This window comes from Phocoena phocoena, chromosome 1, assembly GCF_963924675.1.
Source record: "Phocoena phocoena chromosome 1, mPhoPho1.1, whole genome shotgun sequence".
NCBI classification, from domain to species: Eukaryota; Metazoa; Chordata; class Mammalia; order Artiodactyla; family Phocoenidae; genus Phocoena; species Phocoena phocoena.
In genome coordinates, this window is record NC_089219.1 from 104,668,098 (window position 1) to 104,691,348 (window position 23,251).

Here is a 23,251-nt window from a genome sequence, read left to right on the forward strand (position 1 = left end):
TTTAACCCATTATTCTTGGGTCAATGACTTAGGATTGGTTTGGATATATAAAGACCTCAGCAAATAGGAGCAGAATCCATAAACTTGGCTCAGTCCAAACTAGCCCAGGGCGGAGCAAACAGGTTTTTGACATGCAGATCTAATTCGCTTTGTTTCTTCATTCATTCATTCATTCATTCATTTGGTACCACATTCTTTTGTTTCTCTCATTTCCTTAATATATGACCAAGTGCAATAGTTCCTCATCATGGTAAAAAGTGCAAGCAGTACCAGAAGGACGTACAATGAAAAGAAAATGCTTCCCCAATCTCCTGCATTCCATTAACCAGTTCTTGTGTATCCTTATGTAATTTCCTATGCATATATAGACATATACTTATATCTTTTTATATTTTAATACAAATAGTATCACACTTTCATATCGTCAAGTGGTTTGTGTATATATATAACTGAATCACTCTGCTGTACACCTGAAACTAACACAATACTGTAAATCAACTATACTTCAATATATAAAATAAAATAACGGGGCTCCCCTGGTGGCGCAGTGGTTGAGAGTCCGCCTGCTGATGCAGGGGACGTGGGTTCGTGACCCGGTCCTGGAAGATACCACATGCCGCGGAGCGGCTGGGCCCGTGAGCCATGGCCGCTGAGCCTGCGCGTCCAGAGCCTGTGCTCCGCGACGGGAGAGGCCACGACAGTGAGAGGCCCGTGCAACGCAGCAATAAATAAATAAATTAATTAATTAAATTAAATAATGTTTGTTTAATCATCCCATCACTTTGTCCCTTAGATTTTATGCCAAAACTGAAAGGAAAGATATCCTATTTGGCACCATCCTTGGCAAAGTTTATTAATGTAGGAAATGCTTACATGCCTTATAAAATAGTAATGGTGCACTCAGATATTACACAGTGAAAGGTAATGGAAATCTGTGACTTTCAGGCTAAGACATTTATTCCTGGTCATTTTAAGAAATGTGCCCTTGTACAGGTGAGGATAAACAGGGCTGGTCCAAGGCAAAATTCAGAAAGATATAGAGTGCCTTTTTGCTTTCTAAATCCCTCCTGCCGCTAAAATAGAAAAGATTTAACTTGGTAACTCACTTTGAATGAATTTTACTCATACCAGTGACTAAGCTGTATTATAAAATTTTATCCCTTATTTATAGAATGAAAGGGACTAGCAACTGATGATAGAATTTCAAGCAAGAAGTAACAGATGTGGCATCTGAGAATTTAGGATGGGAGGTAGCTATTCCCTCTAACCTGAAAGCTTGCAATGCCTAAGGCTGGCTCTGAAGATAAATACGGTTTCACCTTTGTGGCACTGGGAGGCTGCAGTGTGACAGCAGTCTTGCGGCCATGACTAGTTTCTCATGCATCCACCCTCAAGTTTCACTGCCTGAAGTTGCTCTTTATACACCAGGGCTAGGTCATTCAGAGGAAGGGCTCTGAAGGGAAAATGGAAATACCCTTCAGATTACGGTCAAAGGAGAAGCATCAGAGAGGGTGAGTGGGTAGGTGGGGCAGAAAACCGGTGAGACAGCAGCTCTGTATTGTGAGGGAGGAGTAAAGGCAAAGGAAGCTGCTCTGGGGAGTAAGACCTGGGACTTGTCTGTGTGTGACTGTGTCCAAGTGTGTGTGGATATGTGGTGTGTGACTGTGTGTGACCACGGGACTGTGCACAGACTCGTGGGTCTGTGTGCATGCATGTGCCTGTGTGTGCATGTCTGCACAAAAGTATGTGTGTTTTGGTAGCTGCCTTTGGGAATGATTAAGATTATTAAAAGATACTCAGTTTCTCAAAACATTGGCAAACCTGAGATTGCAGATACTGAAGAATTAATAAAAAGAGAAGAATACTAATATTTTTGATTGACACCTTAAAAGTAATACTGCTGCTTACCATTTTTAGCTAATTATTCTGCAGAACACAAGTGCTTATGTTTATCATTAAACACATGTCAGTTAAATATGTATAATTTATTCATCAAAATAAACTGTAACTATATAGGCCATCTTCAAAGTTTGTTGCTTATGCACTCTGCTTTTGTCTTTTATATGCTATATCTGCTTATAAAATGACAAAGTCAGAGGAAGTATTGCCCCAGTGTGTGTGTGTGTGTGTGTGTGTGTGTGTGTGTGTGTTTCACAAAGTTTTCAATGTTTAGAGTCAACGGCTGCTTTAGATGGGACTGATTCTGCATATTTGATGAAAAGGATGGATGAGCAGGTGATTTCAAGTGACTGAAAAGGGCCACTTAAATGGAGATGCCCTCATAGGAAAAGATTCCTGTTGGGAATTTTAGGTCCTCTGGTACAAGGGATGATGACCCAGCTGCTGAAGCCGTAACTACTCATGGGCAGCATAAAGCAGAAGCACAGGCTGCGTTTGTATTCCAGTCTTCTCAAATACCACTGGGTGGCCTTGGGAAAGTTATCAACTCCTTTAAACTTCAGCTTTTTAAACTACAGCAGGGTTTCTCAACAGTGGTACTATTGACATTTTGAGCCAGCTAATTCTTTATTGCAGGAGGTTTTTGCATGCACTAGAGGATGTTTTTAGCACATCCCTGGCTACCCCACTGTGACAACCAAAGGTATCTCCAGACATTGCCAAATTCCCCTGGGGGACAAAACTGTCCCTGGTTGAGAACCACTGATGTACAGGAAGAGAATATGAATAGTGCTGATCTCACAAGACTGTTATCAAGCACTGCATGAAGAAACACATGAAAAGACTTAGCATGGTGAATGATCTATGCACAGTAAACCCTCACTAAAGTGAGCTCTTACTGTTGCCATGCTTACATCCAGGGCAGGACTGGAATTCTTACATCCAGGGCGGGACCGGAATTCTTGAAGACCTTTCAGCTCAGGTTGGGGGAAAGAAAAAAGTAATGGAGAGATGTGCATTTGGGCAGGCAGAAGGGGAACCTTAATTTATTATCAGCTGGTGGTAATCTGGTTTTTCCTTTCATTGAACCCTTTCTCTGCTCTGACAAGGACAGATCAAGACGCATTTAGGGAAAGCAGAGATAAAAAGAAAAGGTGTAAAACAGATTCTGTTATGGTGCAGTGTATTCTGGGAGGGGGAGAGGAGGAAGTCTGTTATTCTTAATTTCTTCTAAAATGAGACAGAGTAATGATCTGAGTGTTCGGCAACTCCTCAGCCTCCCTTCCTGTTCCCTCCACTCTCTTCCCTCCTTCATTCCTCCTGCATTTACTGGGTGCCAACTACATTGCAGTCATTGCGTTGCTTGATCCTTTATGTGTCTAGTCTATCCAGTTCACATTCTTTAAGTAATGAATAATTTCCAATGAGGCATAATTGGAAACACAGCTGGAAGGAGCAGGGTAGCAGGGAGAGAAGGCAATGGAGAGAGACAGGAGGAAAGAAAAAGAATAGGAATGACTGCAACATATTTTCTCACTTTGAGCAGAGGAAAAGAAAATAATCAAGCAATATGAAGCTGTCCCTACATAAATTTCAAGGTGACAGAAGATCTGGGTTCCATGTAGGTCATCCTGTCTGTCTAACGCAAATGGAACGTTATGAAAGGGCTCAGACCACAGCTTGGTGAGAAGTTCATAATGATGATAAATATCCATAGCAGGTGACTCCTGGATCATTTTCAGCTGTCCATAATTAAACTGGTATCCATCTCTCGACAATGTCAGGACTGTGAAATAATTCCAGTCATTGGACCCCTTACATCTGGGCTGAAATGAAATAATATTTGGCAGTAACAAGGAGTCACTGAAACTAAATAAACAACCCCTTTCAAGACTATATAAAAGTCGGTAACATAATAACATTTGACAGGGATTAAGACCTCTTTGGGGCCGTAAGGAAGTTTCAGAAGCAGCAATAACAAATACATAGAAGGTAGAACAGATCTATGCTTTAAGAGACATGTATAATTTGAAATGTGATGAATTTCCCAAGGGAGAGGTGCATTTTGAACATCTAGTATGCTCATGTCAAAAAGCACAGGACTTATCTTAGAAACGTTTGTTGGACTTACTCTTCCAAAGAAGGAAAAAGCAAAGCTTTCCTTTTTTTTTTTTTTAATTTAAATTTATTTATTCTTTATTTATTTGTTTTTGGCTGCATTGGGCCTTTGTTGCTGTGCGTGGGCTTTCTCTAGTTGTGCGAGCGGGGGCTACTCTTCATTGCGGTGCGTGGGCTTCTCTGCCGTGGCTTCTCTTGTTGCAGAGCTCGGGCTCTGGATGCGCGGGCTTCAGGACTTGTGGTGGGCAGGCTCAGTAGTTGTGACTCGTGGGCTCAAGAGCGGAGGCTCAGTAGTTGTGGCACACAGGCTTAGTTGCTCCATGGAATGTGGGATCTTCCTGGACCGGGGATTGAACCCATGTTCCCTGCACTGGCAGGCGGATTCTTAACCACTGCGCCAACAGGGAAGTCCCTAAAGCTTTCCTTTTTGTGTGGGTTTTTGTATACCCACAAAATAAAGGCACATGAAGCTGAATGTGATAATATGGGAAAGGATGATATAGGAAGTTCAGATATATATTAGCTTTAGGTGTATATTAGTAGCATATGATTCTATTATCATGGTAATCCTTTTTTAATTTTAGATCAAGCTCTTTTCCTCAGTCCCAAGATGCCCCCACCCCTCTGAAGTCATTCTTGGTTCTTTCAGCTTGTCATGAAAGCTACAACTGAACAACCCTACGACTTTTTTGAATCTTCCCTAAGGGAGCTGGCTCTCTTGTTTTGGAATTATTTGTGTGCAGGGTTTGTAATCTCTAGGAGCTTGGAAAGGCTGATCCTGATGTGATTCATCTGTCTCCAACCCCGCATAGAATCGATGCATATGTCATTCAATAAATTTAAAATAGCTTTTGGAGTTATTTCTTGTTTGACTTGAAGCTGGGCGTTTTCCAATATTCATAGCTACCATCACAAAGGTCTAGGAGTAGACTGCAAGTAGCAGTAGGTTCTCAGGCTAAATAAGTAACACATAAGCGGCTACATAGCACACACTATGTGCCAGATACGGACTGTTCCAACAGTGGCACTAAACTAATCTAAGGATTGCACTTTAGATAGTCTACCTCATTTAACTCTCACCTTCCCTCCGAGGTAGAGACTCATCACCTCATTTTATAGATAAAGAAACTGAGGCCTGGTGATCACAAGTAAGTACTAGCTGTGGGATCTGAACTCAGGGCACCTAGTTCCAAGGTCCTACTCTGCATCACCATATTCGGTGGCCTCACAGAAGCCTTTTCACCCCTGAAATGGAGCTACCAGGCTCCCATCTAGTATCCCAGCCCCTCCCCAGTCTATATACCCAGTCCCTATCTTAGCTGGAGGGATGTAGAGCTTTGTAGCTTTGTAGCTTTTTTTTTTTTTATGTTTAAATACTCTTGACTCTCTTACTAGTTCTGTCTTTACCTGGTGCCTCCACTCTAGAGAGCTGTGCTTCTTTCTTTTCCTGAGACCCCTCAGATCCTAAAATAGCTCTGAAAGGTGGCAGAATGTGCCACTTTGGCATAAGGATTATTCTGAACTAAAGGCACTTGAAAAACGGCAGATGCAAGAAGGGCATTCTAATCTCCCTTTTTCTTCACGAAAACAGGAGATAAAAGCTTCCATGTGAAAGATGTCCTCCCTGTACCAGAAGGAAATTAACATCATCGTCACTGAGGACCAGAAGTTGACAGAGAATTCTATACACGAAGACCTTGCTAAAATAATTCTTAACTTCTTTTAGCCTCCCCACATAGTCTACCTACTCTTTCACACTGCCTCTCTCTGTTCAACCCAATATAAAGGCCCATAGTTCTTGCCATTTCTTTGGGAGTGGGGTTTCATTTCCTTACGAGGGCTCCTGTGTCAGGTAAAACGTATGCAAATTTGCATGCTTTTCTCCTGTCCATCTGTCCAATGTCAATTTAATTCTTGGACCCAGCCGAGAAGAAGCCTCAAAGGGTAAAGGTAAAAAGTTACCTCTCCTGTACTTCATCTGTCTCTTGTCCCCAGGCCTGAATCATGTCTTAGAAACTCAGGCTGGCATCCACCTTCCTTTCCTAGTCGTCTTCTCCTTCGATCCTAGACCATTCCCCTAAAATCCTGCCTCAGTCTGAGTCCAGTGACTGATACCCTGCTAGTCACTGACTGGCCTAGATATCTGAGTACGGCTGGTCCCTGAACTTCCTGCACCCCAATGCCAGACCACTAGGTGAGTCATTTGCCATTTAGTTAGATTCCACATTCCACTTCCTAGACTGGAAGTTGCTGGGTGCCCACCCACACCTTCCTTCCTTTCTGGGAGAATCTGACATGTTTTAGGCGTTCACCCCTCTCCCAATTGGCTTGTGTGCCTCTGGGGGCTCGCAGCTCCAGGGGTGGATCCCTTTGCACGAGAAATAATCCTAACCTCCCTGGTCCAGGATTGGTTCAGGATGAGCTTGTGACCTAGTTCAGACCAGTGAGATGTGAGGAGTGGTCTCCTGGGGTTGCCGGATCCCATTTCCTCAGTCCTGATGCTTTCGGAAGAGGCTGCAGCCATCCCACCACCATAGGAAGCTGGAGCCGCCACACAGATGGAGGAAGGGTCATTCCTCACAGATGCAGGAAGTGGGGCTGGAGCCTGTGGGCTAAGCTGACCCCAAAACCTGTCTAGACTTCTAGTTATACAAGCCAGTACACTCCCTTTTGTTTAAGCCAGTTTTAATTTTTTTCTTGTGAACTTAGAAGTAAGGTGACCAAGCTGGTATCGATATGGTGAGATTCATGCCTTCAAACTAATAGAGACTTTTTAAAAAAAAATACAGTGATTATGTGTCTTTCAGGTCAGCAGCATTAGCATCACCTGGGAACTTGTTAGTTATGCGAAATCTTGGGCTCGGCCCAGACCTGCTGCATCTGAGGCTCTGGGGGTGGGCCCAGCAGTCTGTGTTTTAACAAGCTCTCAGGGGATCCTGATGTACTCAGGTTTGAGAGCCACTGCTTTCGGGTTTCTTTGGTGGCCTTTCACACTAACATATTTAACTCACATCTTATCAGCACCCCTGCCTCCCTTGTTATTAGTAATGTGCGTTTATATGGCTTAATTTTTTGTATCTATCTTTCTAAAATATAGAGTTACCAAGCTGCTCATTTCAGAGGACAGCCTGGAGTGGGATTTCTGCTAATGTCCTGCTGGGCAAAGAATGTATTCAGTGTGTCAACTCTCTCCTCTTTCCCCCTCAAAACTCTACTCCTTTGCGATTACAAAAAAGCTGTAGTGTTTCTCTAGCTTGGTTGTGGACAGTATTCTTCAAGGCTATTGCTGCCTCCTAACTTTCAATCGATGCCAAACCTGTCCCATATAGAGGCTTGTTTGTTAAGTTTCCCGTGTCCTCTCCTAATCTCTTAGACTCATAGAGGAAGCATACAGGGCATTGATGTCTCCTGGCTGGCTACTGGGAGAGCCCTTTGTGAGCAGACAGATGCTGCCTAGTTTCCCATAAGTGTTTCTCTGTGTGCCCTGTGGACCACCTGCCCCATAATCCCTGGGACCCTAGTTAAAGATACAGATTACCTGGGATCTACCCCCAGAACCACCAAATCAATCTCTGGAGGTGAGGTTCTAGGAGCATAAAGTTTCAACAAGCATTCTAGAGATTCTTAAATACCCTTGAGTTTAAGAACTGGGGCAAAGGTCACTTACATATTGACCCTAGGATGACTAACCGAGTGTTTTCCCAGGGCTTGGTACTTTCAGTGCTAAAACTGAAAGTTCCTGGCACCCAGGACAGTTGGTCACCCTAAGATAGCAAGTTCTCAAGGCGAACCATTTTGAGACTGTCAGAGCTAAGGGGATAGTGTCGTTAGTCTGACTTTATCCCTTGCTTTGCTTTCCCCAGTCTTTCTAGCCCATAGAAGAGGGGTGTATTCCAGAAACTGAGAGTGACTGAAAGCACTCGAGGGGTGGGGGTGGGGCCAAGAGTGGCAGGTGGGGGGACGGGGAGGGGAGAGAATTAGGGGGTGAGGCCACCAGCTGCTCAAATAACATACTAAAGGAATTTGGATTTTATCTTGAAAGTGATAAGGAGGCACAGAGTTTTTAAGCAGGTTAGAGACATGATCAGATGTATAGAGGTCTCCTTCTGAGTCCTGGCATTTCATTTATCTTCAGTGACTGTTCTTAGGCAGCAAACCCCCCAGCCTTTCCTAGATGTCTTGGTAATGCATGGCAAACCTCAAAACCCTTGAATGTGTATTTCAGGGCTTACACTCTGTACCCTCCCCCTCCAGCTTTGTTTGACTGTCATTTGCTCCTAGCGCTAGAGGCATATATGTTGATCAGAGGCATTCTGATTTGCTCAGAGGCTATAGACAAAGAAGTGGGCAGGCAGGCAGTAGTACCATCTGCCTTGAAGAGCAGGGGAATGAGCAAAGCATGAACATTCTCTGGCCCTTCTCAGATCACTGTTACTTTGGCAGAACTCAACAGATTGGAGAATGTAAATATCCTAAAGTCAAGGGCCTTCAATGGTACTTCTGCTTCCCCAGCTCTGAGAGCAGTGCCTGGCACAAGTGCTCAAAAGTGAAAGAATGGATGGATGGATGAACACTGGGCCATGGAGAACGGGAGGAGGAGAATAAGTGGGGCCATTGTCCTGTTCTGGGTGGTGGCGAGGGGGAGCCAGGGTGCAGATGGAGAGTTCACCTTTGGGGAAGATGGCCCCTCTCCCGGCCCCGTGAGCAGCATGTGGACATAGGTGTGGCTGCATCTCTCCAAGTGCAGGCTTGGGAGTGCCTGGATGCTTGTTGAGAAGGTGTGTTCCTGGACTTTCCTGAAGACACCCCCGATCCCTGTCACTGTGGCTGGGATCTCGCATAGGCATTTTTAAATGAGCTCTGCAGGTGATTTGGAGGCTTGCCACTTTGAGGACCACTGACACAAAGAGGCAAGAAGAGGCTTAGCAGTCGGAACGGCTCACACCAAAGGCCTTCCTGCAACAACCCTTCCCAGATTCCCCTGTCTGAGACAATTCTCTTTGGTCCTGCTCCCCGGCCCTTGTTCATATTCCCATCCAGTCCCCTCCTGCAGGTGCGCCTGTATTAGCAGCCCTGGATGTGTGTCCTTCTCCTTCAGGGCACCTGGAGCTTGGCAGGGCCCCCAATGATGGCTTCTTCCTTTTTGTAACCCTCACAGCATCTAAAATCTGCTTTAAATCAAAGCAAATATTCCTCATTCTGAATTTAGACAACAGTGGTTCCCCTCCCATTATCACAAGAAATCCAAAAACAAAATTACATAATCATTTTGCTTTCATGAATTCCGTAATCACAAAACACAGCCAATAAAAATATGATTAAATGTTTAGCCTTACAACTTTTGCTTATCAAATTGACTAAGATAAAAAATACAATGTTGAAGAGGGTGTGGTTAAATTGGAACTGTTAGAAGGAATGTAAATTGGCACAAATTATCTCGAATGCATTTTGACAATGTATGTCAAGAGCTTTACAAAGATTTATATACTTTGACTCAGTAATTACACTTCTTGAAATTTTTCATAAGGAAACAATCAAGGTCCTCACTATTGGTAAACAGTCTACATTTAGCAAAAGGGGGAGTGGTTAAGTGAATTATTGAATAGAGACATGCTTTCTATTATATAGACACTGTATATGGATTTAGAAAAAGGCTAATGTCATAATATATGAAAAGGATATGATAGAAAGTATATACAGTTCCTATTTTTTAAAAAGAAGCATGCATCTCTGAATGGTGGAATAGTCTACAGATACTTAGGCGCCTAATACTATATGGGCTATGCTCTTTCTACATTTCCCATATTTTCTACAATTAACTTGTACTCTATTGCTTTTTTAATAAAACAGCTAATAAATGAAATATACAATGTAAATGCTATACAGCAATGGACTGTTATTAATAGTGCCACCCTTCCGACCTCCCGCAGAATTTTTCCTGCACGCTGATTCTAATATCTTCACCTCTCATGTTACTTTCCAGCGCAGAATTCCTCAATGGATCCCATACCGAAAGGATAAAGTGTTCACTCCTTAGCAGGGCACACCAAGCCCTTTATGACCTAGTCTTGACACACTTGTCTGGTCTCGTTCCTAGCTGCTCCTTGCACTTTCCCTCCTATCCTTCAGGGATGCCCACTATTTGGAATTTCTTGGTTATGCCGTGCTGTCTATATCTGCCTGATTTTGCCTGGGCTGATTCCTCTGCCTAGAATTCCCCCTCCTCCTTCCTTACTTCATAAATTCCCCATTCAGCTTTCTAGCCATTTTCCTAAAACCTTTCCCTCAAAACTTTAGAAAGATTTAGGCATTGCTCTGTGCATTCAATGTACCCTTAACAACTTTGTTGTTATCATATGGTAATAAACTGCTCATTTCCATATCTGTCTTTTAGGTTGAAGGCTGGAATTAACTTTATGATGGGCACATGGTAAACAACCAATACAATACATGCTGAATGAAAGAATCAGCAAACAAATCACAAACATCGTGCAGGTTGTCCCTTGTAAAAGGGTACCCTGTGACGGCCAGCGTGGCTGACATCCAGCCAGCCCTCCTCTTGCGAAGCCAGTGTGCTCAGAGGCTGGGAAAACGCTTGGCACTAGTTCACTAATTGAGAAAGTGACTGGTGTCAGGGGAAGTGCCTGATGTGCCAGAGACTCATTCCACAGACCCATTGCACAAACATTTATTGTGTCCAGCCAAAGTGCGAAAATCAGTGGATTTGGTCTCCAAATGCACCCCTGGGCATGAGCAAGATTATCAACCAAGAGGTGGGAAAATATTAGAACCCCTGATTACATTTGCCTTGATTTTGTCCTTTTTAATTCTTAATTTTGAGGATGTTCTATGATATTTGTAATATGTTCATATGCACACACACAATGTACACGGAACAAACGCTCTATTTTTTTTTTTTTTTTTGAACTGATGGGATATGTGATCAAAATAACTTGGGATTGCTAGCCTAGAGCGCTGGGGTTTTAGTGATGAATAACACATGTCCTCTAATGCTCATGCCGTTCACTACAAAGTAGCGGGAGGCAGATACAAACAAACAACCACAATAAAACACAGCAAGATGAACTTTGCCTGCGGGAATCCAAGAAGATTTCACAAAAGAGATGGCACTTGAACAGGGTTATTTGGCTGCTAAATGGGAACATTTAAGTCTAAATTTTACATAATTCTATTTAACTCGGTGCACTTTGCACTTACTGAGGAAGGAGCATAAAGTGAATGAAGTGCAAAATGGCTAAAAAGGGATGAGCTAGAGCTGCTCCAAAACTGTGGCTTCATCATCTAAAGGGATGGAGATATGTGTGTGTTTGCTTACGGTGCAAAGTAGACGTGATTTGATATAGAAATTCTAGATTTACAGTCACTTCATCATTCTTGATCAAGTTCTACCCCAACCTTTTATCTCCTCAAAAAAACCCCAGGTCCCAAGGGCTCTAGATAAAATCCTAAGTTAATATCTGCCAATTCGTATTTGTATTTTCCCTATCTAATTTGGTTTATTTATTTTACAACTTTGTGCAGAGGGGTCAGGTATTCTAAGTGGGGAATGTCTTTAGCCCTGGGAACGATGTGAATGACTGATAAAGTCTAATCCAAAGTCTGAGGCCAAACGTGTGCCTGCAGAAGCCTGTGTTGGGCACAATTCTTTTTTTTTTAGTTAGGGAAGCCCTGACTATATCTTATTTTTAAAACATCTTTATTGGGGTATAATTGCTTTACAATGGTGTGTTAGTTTCTGCTTTATAACAAAGTGAATCAGTTACACATATACATATGTTCCCATATGTCTTCCCTCTTGCGTCTCCCTCCCTCCCACTCTCCCTATCCCACCCCTCCAGGCTGTCACAAAGCACCGAGCTAATATCCCTGTGCCATGCGGCTGCTTCCCACTAGCTATCCACCTTACTACGTTTGTTAGTGTGTATTATGTCCATGACTCTCTCTCGCCCTGTCAAAGCTCACCCTTCCCCCTCCCCATATCCTCAAGTCCGTTCTCCAGTAGGTCTGCGTCTTTATTCCTGTCTTACCCCTAGGTTCTTCGTGACATTTGTTTTTCTTAAATTCCATATATATGTGTTAGCATACGGTATTTGTCTTTTTCTTTCTGACTTACTTCACTCTGTATGACAGACTCTAGGTCTATCCACCTCATTACAAATAGCTCGATTTTGTTTCTTTTTAAGGCTGAGTAATATTCCATTGTATATATGTGCCACATCTTCTTTATCCATTCATCCGATGATGGACACTTAGGTTGTTTCCATCTCCGGGCTATTGTAAATAGAGCTGCAATGAACATTTTGGTACATGACTCTTTTTGAATTTTGGTTTTCTCAGGGTATATGCCCAGTAGTGGGATTGCTGGGTCATATGGTAATTGTATTTGTAGTTTTTTAAGGAACCTCCATACTGTTCTCCATAGTGGCTGAACCAATTCACTGGCACAATTCTTTTAGAAACTTTAAGACCAGAGGAAACACTTCCTCGGTAACAGCACTAGAGAAAACTCCCAGAGGGCTTGCTCCTTTGTTTAGGTGAATTACTAAGCAGGTTAAACTTAACTGTCAGCTCCTTGGCTGTAGGGACTGTGTCTCAAAGAGCCTGAAGTAACAGAGTGAAGCCTGAATATGGAGCCTGCGTTCCAACATGGGGCTCTGACGTTATCAGCTGCGGGCGCAAGGCAAGTCACTTAACCTCTTCGAGACTCTCTGCTCGTTTGCTACACGAGAATAATAAGATGTAAGTCAGCTTCACAAGGCTGTTGGGATCAAATCTACATTGTGTGTGAAAAGTATTTTATACTCTAAAAGGCATCTTCCAAATGTGAGTTGTTATTATTCTTGTTAATAAAGTCCCAGCAAAAAGCATTGCCTGTTGGAGAAAATGTCACATGCCATAAAATACTGATTCAAAAAAGACTGATGGAGTGAACGAACGTGGAAGAGGTTTAGTTTCAACAAACTCACTCAATGGTGATGCAGAAATGGTTTCTGGGGACTCGCATTGCTACCCCGCACCTTCAATCTTGCTAACTCCTTCCCCTACTCTCCCTGTCCAAATGAACATTCCCTCAAAGGTCCACCTTTTATTTCTGATAAATAAACGCATGCTGATAGGATAACGGTATAATGGGTTAGCATGCTGAAAATGCAGTTGCATTTCATCTGAACCAGGGTTTTACCGACCCTGTGCCTGAACCCAGGCCTTGCAGGGGCTATTTTTGGACAGGCAGAACTTCCAGCACCTCTTATATCATATCTCACGGCAACTGCCCTCTCCACCTACATACAGGGTGGGCCTGCATACATAAAACAGGACACTAAAACCTCTTTCTCCCATCTGATGACTAATCTTTGTCTCTACTTTCAGAAAGGGAAAGCACCATACATAGACTTTACCAATCCAATCCATTTTCCTTTGCTTGCTCCCAAAAGAGGAGAAAGAGTATGTGTGTGTGTGTGTGTGTGTGTGTGTGTGTGTGTGCGTGTGCGTGTGTGTGTTCCTCCAATGATTGAGGAATCCTGAAATGAACCTCTATAAGAAACCCCTGACAATGTTCTGTGGATGGTTTTGCACATGGAATTGAAACAAGTTGGCAGGAAGAAGAATTCTTTCTGCATAATTCAAAGCAGACATTTTACTAGGGGAAAAGCAAATCAGAAATTTGCTGTCAGTCCTTGAAATTTTATTAGTTACAAAAAGTAATATATTAGCCCCTTGCATTAAATCCAGATAGGATCTACCCTTTTTTTTTTTTCCCCCTCTCAATGATATTCCTGAAATGAATCTTTGAGAATGTACTACAAGACTAGCTCCTCATAAATTCGTAAGACTCAGCAGTGGTGGCCTGTGACTATGTTACATGTTATTAGCTTCTCCTCTGCTTCTCTGCAGCTCCAGCAGTAAAGGATAATATTATAAGACTTGAGAATAACTGGACTAAGTACATGTTCCTTCCGATAAAGGGGATAATCTAATTAAATATTTCCCAATGAGCGAGTGAGCCCGGGTGAGTCTGAGTACTGTAATCCAAATAAGTATGAAGCCAAAAGATGCAGTTTTAAAGGAAAGGGGTTTATCGAACAGTTTCACTTTTTCTGGGTAAGAATTTTTGTAGGACTGGTTTTCTATTTTTCAAACCTCTAAACTCATAATGATATATTTTAATATATTTTGGAAGCAATACAGAAATCATATTTTAGTTAACTTACATTATCAGGCTACTTAATTAGGTTTGAGGGGTTTTTCGGCCAGTCAGGTGTGTGAAATAGAAGAATGGACTTCAAGACACAACATCTATCTGAAATTCACTTATTCAAATTAATATTCTGTGAATTATTATGTACAGTAGCTTTTCAGTAAATATAAATGAATTTCTATCTAATAGTCAATTCTCTCACCTTTAGTTTGGTATTTCTTCTTCCTTTCCTTGCTACCAAAGGTGGAGGAATGAGTTAGAATTTCAGAAATAGAGGTCACACTAAAAATACGTAGAAGCATGAAAATTGTTACCATACTTCAATTCCAGCTACGCATTCTCTCCCTCTCAGGAAGCAAGGCCATCTATATCTTTGTTGCATCTCTAACTGTTTTGGTGACGGCTCTGCCCCTCCCTCCCTCCTCTTTCCAACATACCCTGTCTGGGGACCATTACCCTTTTGGCTGAAAGTTGTGAACAATAAGTGAGGTCAGCCACAGGGCTCAATGAAGGACAGACTCAATTATAACCAAGGCTTAAATCTGTAACTTTTACATCCGACTTGCTACAAAGTATTAAAACGTCATGAAATAGCAGGAAACAAACATAGTATTTGCAACATGATGGACTACCAGCTCTTGAGGGCAGAGACCAAGTCTAACTGAATCTTGTGCCCGCTTTCCAGCCTGTAATAGAAACTCTGTAAACGTCTGCTGAGTGAGGGCTGAACAAGGATGAGTGTCTACAATACCCTTTACTCCAGGGAGATGCAGAAGGAAGATAACACAAAATAGGTGTAGAGGACTCTAAGGTATTGGTTTTTCAAACTTTTTCGGACCTATATTTACAGCAAAATCTGTTTACATCACAAACCACACACATACACACACAGTTGCCACCAACTAAATATCTGTGTAAACCACTGGGTTGTAACCCATAATTAGAAAACCACCATATGGGATATGGAACCAAAGAAGAGAAAAAAGAAGGGACAAAAACTGCTAGTACCCAGGAAATATTACTGAACTACCATTGTTGAAATGGTCCAACGTGTCCTGCTTGTGGTCTTTACCAGTAACTCTCACTAGTCCTTCATTAATAAATTAGTTTTTTCAGACAGCAAACACCTCTTCAAATACTTATTATGTACCAGCACCACACCAGGCATGTAAAGATACAAAAAATGAAAAAGACTAAAAAATCTGACTTCCTTTTTGACATCTCTCCTCTTAGAACATCTGTCAGACGTATCAAGTTTAACCCAGGCCAAACTGTACTTCCACATTTCCCCCAAATTTAATCTTCTTCAGTTTTTTCTATCGGAAGATATTTTTACTGAGTTTCTCAAGTCAGAACTTTGGAATCACTCGAGTCTGAAACTCACTTCTTCTCCCTCACCCCTCACATCTCACAGTGGCATCATTATGCTGATTCTTCCTCCTTAACATACTCTGAATCTGCCTGCTCTCTCCATCTCCACCTGGGTATCCCAATGACCTCCTAACTGGTCTCCTCACTTCCATGTTTATCTCATGACCCCATCCCAATGTATATTTCACTCTGAAGTAGGAAAATATTCTGAAAAAGAACTCAGATTGTGTCACTTTCCCCTTTAAAAGGCTTGATGGCTTCCTATTTCCTAGGAAGTAAAAATGCAAACTCTTGCTTAACAAGGACATACTAGTTCCTGCAGATCTGGCCTCTGTCCACTTCTGTCTCACACTCTCTCTCTAATTAAATTCTAGGCACATTGGCCTTTTTCATTCCTCTGAGAGGGTGACATCTTTCACTCCTGCCTTAGACTCTTTGCACATGCTGTTCCCCCTGCCTGAATATTTTCCCCACTCTTCTCACTTGGCCTTTTTTTTTCATCTTTCAGTTTATCTCCAAACACTCAGTTTAAAGTATTTTCCATGTAATTCCTTCTTATTTAAAGCAATTATCACAATTTTAACTGTGTATATATTTTTTTGCTTAATGTCTGTCTGCCTTCCCCATTCAAATATAAGCTCTGTGAGGGCAGGAAATTATATCTGTTTTATACACTAAGATAAACTCAACCATAGATTTGGTACATGATAGACATTCAAATATTTGTGCAATGCATGAAAGTGAAGCATTTCTTAAACCTTAGTTATTGTCACTTGATCATTTAGCCAAAGCCGTGTATCTGTGCATCGATGACTGAATAGACAAACAAAATGTCATAGATACATACAATGGAATATTACTCAGCCTTGAAAAAGAAGGAAATTCTGACATATGCCACAACGTGGATAAAACTTGAAGACATTATGCTTAGTGAAATAAGCTAGTCCCTAGAGGACAAATACTGTACGATTCGACCTATATGAGGTACCTAGAGTTGTTCAGTTGTTAGAAACAGAAGGTAGAATGACTGTCGGGGCTGGGGCAGGAAATGAGGAGTTGTTTACTGAATACAGAGTTTTCAGTTTTGTAAGATAACAAAAGTTGGGAAGCTTTGCTGTACAGCAATGTGGATATATTTAACACTGTGCAACTGTACACTTAGAAACAGTCAAGACTGTACATTTTACGTATTTTTTTACCACAATAAAAAATTAAAAATAAAACACCCTGCTCATAGATGTTTCTTTTCTTTCTTGCTTCCTAAAACACAAAACTGTAACAATCACTGAGAATAGAAATTTTAAAAATAACATTAATTATAATAGCTACATCTTATTGGACACTTACTCTAGGTCAAGAATGATGCTAAGTATTTTACATTTACTGTTTCATTTAATCATCATTACAGCTTCATGAAGTAGATAGTATTATCAATGCTGAGTTTACAAAGAACTGAAGTACAGCAGAGTTATGTAACTTGTCCGAGATTACATAGCTAGTAAGTAGTAGAATCAGCATATAGCCCAGGCAGTCTGGTTTGGATCAGTGCATCTAACTCCTGGGTCTAGGTCTCATCAAACTAGCAGAAGGCACTCTGAAAGACTCAGTCACCTTAACCATACAAATCTTAACTCTAAGAATTAAAAATTCCTGTTGACCCAAATATTTGAGCAGAAGCCGCTCATGAACATGGCTCAAAGATAACTGAAATTGTTTGACACCTTCATTATCTGCTGATACACCTTCACTGTTTTCGCCTGAGTAGTAGGAAAAGTAATAACCATATCACAGAACTATGGAGAGATTTCAAGCTTAATTCTAATTACTAACAGTAGCTTGTATTCAAGAAATGTGAAACCACAACCACCACTTGTAGAATCTAAACTATTCTTAATTTTTGTTTAAAGACAAGGAGAAGGAACAAAGGCTTCCAAATCAACCAGTTACTTAAACTTCCTGAGCTTCACTTTCATCATTTGCTAATTATCTCCTGGCAAGTTGTTGAGAAGATTAGGTTAGCTAATATATATGAGGCACCCAGCACACAAAACTTGGAATAAACTAAGTGTTCAATGAACGGTAACTATTATTACCGTATGTAAAGGGGGGTTAGTCACAGTCTTAGATACAGGAATAGGATGAGATCGTCTTTGTGATTCTTTCTCCAGTATCCTTCCAATCATGGTGGAAGTGTAATGTAACATGTTGGAGAGGCTCCAAACCCCACCCAGTTAAGACAGTGATGGCCACTCTTCACTAGCTGAACCTTGCTTTATTCTTGTGGCTGCTCCTCCACTGATATCTGTGTGTCCTGGAATTCTTGACTAGATTCCTGCCTTGCCCAGCAGTTCTCCCACTGGTCAAAGGTCCTAGCCAGCACCCCAATCCTTGCATGGTGTGCATTTCGTGCTGATGAATCCCAGGGTCCTCAGCTTCAGGTACCATTCTTCCCCAGTGACTACTGGCCTCCCCCTGGACTGTTGACTATCTGCCACATGGGCTTGGCCAGCCGCCTGTGCCTCAGGGTGGAAAAGAGCTGAGGGCACCGTTTGGATGTCTCTGAGTGCCTTTGCTTGAGTTGTGCTTTCCTCTGAAAACAGAACTCCAGGTTTCTGACATGAGAAGCAAACATACCGCACCCCAGGAGCCCTGACCTTCTGCTCCTCAGTGACTAGTTTGGCCTTACTTTCTCTGCTGGGCTGCTCAGGCCTCCTCCAGAAAGAGGAGGCTCAGGGTTGATAACCCATCTGACTGCTCTTTTTCCCATTTCGACAAAATGCATTCGCTTGCAACTCTTCATAACCCTTTATAAACATTTCTAGCACTGTGATTTCTCCTCGTTTTCCCTTCTTTGGGTGAGAAATGCCTCCAGAGCCCAGCTTTTGACACAACAACTCCCAGATTGTTTTTATAGTCCCAACGTAGTACTTCTTTGTTACAGCTCAATATTCCTAAATTTTGTTCCAAGTCATTATTTTACATTTATAAATATCAGGTTGTATTAATTGGTTCCAGCTTTAAAAATGTTCCATCAGAGGTTATTTTCTTCTATTTTGACAGTGGTTTCTAAACCTGGAGCGCCAAGGCCCTGATGTGGGCCATGTTCTGCAAGCATCCCTGAAGGACTGATGTGGAACAGAAAAGATACTCAGACCCTGGGCCTCGCTGTGTTCTTTGAAGACTGTACTGGCCATAATAGCTTCAAAGAATTTCAACAAGTTCCTAAGACATGACCTTCCCTTTCCGAAAACCACGTTGGCCAGGCTTGTCTTAATCAAGCTGTGCTTTTCTAAGCATCCTTTTACTTGATCTCCTGCAGCAGTTTTTAATACTTTCCCTACAAGTGAAGTTAAACTAACTGGTCTGTAATTTCCTGGTGTGTCCCTAAGCTCTATGAAATAACGGCATTAGGTTGGCTACCTTCCAATTCTTCCTGACTTTTTTTGTTTTGTTTTAAAACGCAGGATTGAAAAGGCCAGAGAATGCTTCCTGTCTCGCTTTCCCTTCGTTCCTTCCATGACATACTGCTCTTTCTGTTCCCAGTAGATCTGCCATTTTAATAACTTCAAACCTCTTAAATGTGTTCACTTATTATTTGTTCCTATCTCTGAAGCATGAGTTTTCCATTTTTCATTTTGACAAGGGCCACCCCCAAAAATAAGGGTTTACAACTCTACTGAATAGATTATTAATTTGAGGCACTGTTTAAGAAATGTTTCATATTAGGAATCTGGAAAAGGGAGGCAACTAGATAATAATTAAGTCTGTGTTCTTACTTGCGAGTTATTATAAACACATTTTGGGGAAAGAGCTGAGAAATATGTCTACACACCCAGGAATAGGAACCAAAAATGGAACTATTATATCTGGGAATTCTAATCTAAAGTACTAGCAAAGCGTTTTAAAAATGTGGTGAAACTAATTTGATCAGAAGATATAAAATTTGCATCTTATATCTGTTTTAACTGCATTTGGTTTATTACTCCATATCTAATACCATAAAAGTCTTTCCACATTTAATAATCTCCCAGAATTATCTCCCAATGGAAAAGCCCATTTTAATATTTAAATTAAAAGTTTTAGTTTTTACTGAGAGGAGTAAAGAGGAAAATTAATAATTATTTGTATTTGTAAAATTGCAATGTATCACGTAATCTTTAGGATTGTCCAAGTTCTTTATTGTATAGAATTGACTATTCTTTGAAGTAAGTGAGACATAAACAAGGACATAAAAAACTTTATTCTTTAAAGATGATTTTTGTTTCAGCAGACTATTGGGTTTTGTTTGTATAGTGACCCAATTTCTCTTTTCTGAATGAGTCACAGACAGGCACATAAACCACAGCCTGTGTGTGGATAGAGGCCCATCTCCCGACAGGGAGGCATGACGATCACCCTTATGGAATGAGAACTACGCAGTGGAACATACAACTTTTAAGATGGTAGACTCTGATTTCAGATAAGTTGGATAAACAACCCCCTTGCCCAGTTGGTACTTTTTTCTTTCTAATTTATCAAAACTACAATGTCAAAGTCTGAAAATTTTACATCTCTCATAGTGCTCACATACCGTGTATCAGATTTAACCATAAGAGGGATGATCTTTGCATGTATGATATACTTAGACCTCTCTCATAGGTAACAGTTCAGTTGACTCTGGATGACCATTAATATTTTCCTTTTTGGTTTTGGTCAGGACTGAGTATACCTGCAAATGAACAGGTCAGATTCTCTATGTGGACCATGAAGCACACACACAAATATTTGTGCATATTTAGTGAATTAATTTAAGTGCAGCCATGAATCTTAAAGCATGGATTTTTTTCCCAGTGTTTGAAATGTTTTCTCATAGATTTCCACCTTTAGGATCTTAAGGTTGTAATTAAGATATGTACAGGGTTTACCTTTCCTATTTCATATATATTGTACCATGTAACTACAAAGTTAGTACATATGTGTTGTCTTCTCTCCCACTCCTATGCCTTTGCTTGAGCTGTTCCCTTCTCATAGAGTGTGCCCTCTCCCACATATGAAAGTCAAGACCTATGCATCCAAAGGGTGGACAGCTTTGAGCCCAGTGAAAGAGTACTGGGTTTGTGGTCAAGTGGAAAAATCTGAGGCTATGTATTTAACTATGGTTAAATCCAAGTTCTTCAGTTTTCTAATTAGCAAGCTTCCTACCTTCTCTATGCCTCCATCTTCCCCTATGTAAGATGGGGATATACACATTTCCTTTTAGAACTGTGATATGGATCAATCAGGATAACATGTTTAAAAGATCAAACTTGTCAGCTCCCCTTCCTTTCCAATGCCACCTTCTCCACAAAGCTCCTCTAGGTCTCACCCCTCCCCAATCCACCCAGGCTAACAGTAACCTCATCTTCCTTTAAATGTCCAGAACACTCCAACTCTCCCTCATAGACTTCCCTGACTATTTTCTGCATTGTGTTACTCAATTTAACAAACATTTATTGAATACCTACTATGTGTCAGGCATATATATATATATATATATATATATATATATATATATATATTTCTTTTTCTTCCTAACTAGTCCTTAAGCTTCTTGAGGTTAAAGTCTTTATAATATTCATATTCCCCTCCCTCCGCTGTCTAGATAGTGTTTGACACCTAGTGCTTGAACAAGAATGTACTGGTTAATTGTTTGGTATTTGGTAAAACTGGTCACTAATAATTCAGGCAACATCTGTACATCCATTCTCATGTGTGTACACTTCTTCAAATAGGATTGCATGGTGAAAATTATGCTTATAAGTAATGCCAGTATATGGGATCATAATCATATTCATCCTCATTAAATGCTACTACTATACCTACTACTACACTACTATTACTACTATAAGAAAAATAAAGTGATAGCTAATATCCCTAAGACTACAGGCAAAGGGGAAACTTCTCTTCCCATTCCCACATAGGTCCTTGGAGTAGTTCCTGCTAGAGCAAAACTTGTTTCCAAAAAGAGAAGGTGAAGGAACACATGGGTAGTTTTGTCTCTGTGGAATCACATTAGCACAAATCTAAGCAGGTTTTCAAAGAACTGTGGTTTATAAATAAATATTCTCTCATATATACAATATCATGGCTAGATGAAATTCTAAAGTTTCAGGGGAAATTACACAATTTCAAAACGAGGCTGTGTGTACACAGGACCAAGCCATCCAAATGAAAGCTTGAGCAAATCATTGTGGAATGTGGTCTTTGCTAGCCCAGACATTTCAAGTCGTTATTGGAAATATGTAATGAGGTTCTGACACTCTTTTACTACTCATGGATCAACTGCGCTAGAATGAAGTTTCACTCGAATTCTCTGCTCCTAATCGACCGCAGGCTGGGAAACCAGAAAGTCAAATTGGTTAGAACTGTGTTTAAAGTAAGAACGACGAGGCTCTAATCTAAGGCCAATGAGAGTATCCTACAAATAGTAGTCAATGTAAGTGCGTGGCCTTTATAATATCTATTTTGAGTTCTCCTTCCTCCAAAATGGAGATCTAAAAGGAAACAGAACTCTATGAATTTCCCATGTAACATAAGTAATTTTGTTGGATTCTCTTTTCTTTCCCCATTGCAGAGTTTCCTTTGAGAAGGAAAACATAAGACTTCCTAAACAGGCTCCCGAGGAATTCACCTGTGGCCACAGACCATGGAAGATTTTAAGCAGAAATAGAGTCAAGAGCCGGCTGTCTGCATGCCTGGAAAGTCCAGAGGTCCCCAAAGAGTTTGGCTTGTGGGTCTCTTTCACGGACACACTCCTAACTGCCTTGGAGCTCTCAGTAGGCACTGCTTGTAGCTTTTCACTTCTCTTGGGAAGAGGGGCCAAAATGGGTCCTAAGTGTGGAGGGATTGAGGTTGGATATGTGCCCTTCTTGTCCAGACGTGCATTCTGGCCATGGCTGATGTTGCCCAGGAACCCAAATTTGTTTTCTGTTTTTGATCCACTCTTGCTACAGTGATTGACATTAATGCTCGTCTGGTGCACCCCAGGTCCATCTCTGTGGTGCTCCTGCTGCCTTCCCTTTTCTTCTGGAACCATTCAGAAAAGGGTATGTGAGCGGGTGTGGGAGGCTTATTGCCCAAATGCTCCACTGGAAGAATGAAGGGGAGCCAGATGTGAAATGGACCTCCCCTGAGTGAAGGCTATGAGGAGTCACAGCGCATATTGGAGAGGAATGGCTTTCTAACTGAACTCTGGATTTGTAACATCGGGCTATCCCACATCCAAGCCAAAATGCCTGTCCACATCAGACGTCAAAACTGGCCCGTTATCATCTCTGATTTTCACTGAGCATCTTTGAAGAAGAAAGAGTCCTTTGGAGGCGGGGGCTAATTGATCCCAGGCCTGAGAATTGGACATGGATTTCTATGGCTACTTCAGAAGAGAACTTCCAATATTTTAAATCCAGGTACCACATAATGTTTCAACTGGGGCATGCACATGCAGGACATCATAACAAAAGCTAGAAGCCTCATTATTTGACTTCATCAGCGCAGAATGAGTTTTTTGCCATGATAGCGAGAGTAGTGTAGCAAGAGTTAATGCTAAAAATCCACAGTATTGGCAACTGTAAATAAGTCCAATGGAACTTGTTCAGACAGTACTCAGGCAACACTACAGAGTCCATC

The 23,251-nt window shown here is 41.3% G+C and overlaps 1 protein-coding gene across 1 annotated transcript in view; it reads right to left on the bottom strand.

Annotated features, from left to right (window-relative positions):
• The window catches only part of SPAG17 (sperm associated antigen 17), a 219,757-nt gene that overhangs the window by 168,932 nt on the left and 27,574 nt on the right, over positions 1-23,251 (bottom strand). The window lies entirely within an intron of this gene.